The following is a 1,078-nucleotide window of genomic DNA, read 5'->3' as shown; positions in this document are numbered from 1 at the left end:
AAGGCCTGGTCACAGGATCGTAGGCTTCTAGACGGAGTATAGAAGTAAAGAAGGTCAGATAGATAGACAGGAGCTTGATCAAGTGTTAGACAGTGTTCTAGGTTATTACATGTGGAGTTTTTAGGTCCTATAATTAACACCTCTGTTTTTTTCAGAAGTTAACAGTAAGAAATTACTCGTCATCCAGTTTTTTATATCGACTATGCATTCCGTTAGTTGGTATGCACCACTCACACACTCTTGTCTACGAACAGTGAAATGTCTCAGTACTAATATCAGCACTCTTGAAATGACTGTTTTCTTCAATTGTTTTTCTTCTCCATTTCTGTCACCTGATGGAGTTTGGGTTCCTTGCCATCGTCCCTTTTGGCTTGCTTACATTGAATTGACATAACTCACGCTATTGGACGAGAACAAAACTTGAACTGAACTGAGTTCACTGAACTACAGGTGCATCTCAATAAATTAGAATGTCGTGGAAAAGTTCCGAGATGCACCTGTATATGCAGTGATTTACAAGTGTATATAATATATATCATTTTTAATTGTCACCTTTATTTTTATAGTGCTTTACACAATATAGATTCACAGTATTAAACAAAAAAGTAACAGAATATATGATGCAAACTTCAAATATGAGGCACATCCAAAATTGTGCTATAAAGCGGCTGTAGCAAGACAATAGTGTCATTATTCAGCTCAAGTCATTTCAGCGTTGAACTCAATTCAGCTCAAGTTTTGTTCTCGTCCAATAGCGTCAGTTATGTCAATTCAATGTAAGCAAGCCAAAAGGGATGATGGCAAGGAACCCAAACTCCATCAGGTGACAGAAATGGAGAAGAAAAACAATTGAAGAAAACAGTCATTTCAAGAGTACTGATATTAGTACTGAGACATTTCACTGTTCGTAGACAAGAGTATGTGAGTGGTGCATACCAACTAACGGAATGCATAGTCGATATAAAAAACTGGATGACGAGTAATTTCTTACTGTTAAATTCTGAAAAAAACTGAGGTGTTAATTATAGGACCTAAAAACTCCACATGTAATAACCTAGAACACTGTCTAACACTTGAT

Source organism: Sinocyclocheilus rhinocerous, unplaced genomic scaffold (genome assembly GCF_001515625.1).
Source record: "Sinocyclocheilus rhinocerous isolate Xijiao unplaced genomic scaffold, SAMN03320098_v1.1 scaffold425, whole genome shotgun sequence".
Lineage (NCBI taxonomy): Eukaryota > Metazoa > Chordata > Actinopteri > Cypriniformes > Cyprinidae > Sinocyclocheilus > Sinocyclocheilus rhinocerous.
This window is presented reverse-complemented; position numbering follows the sequence as displayed.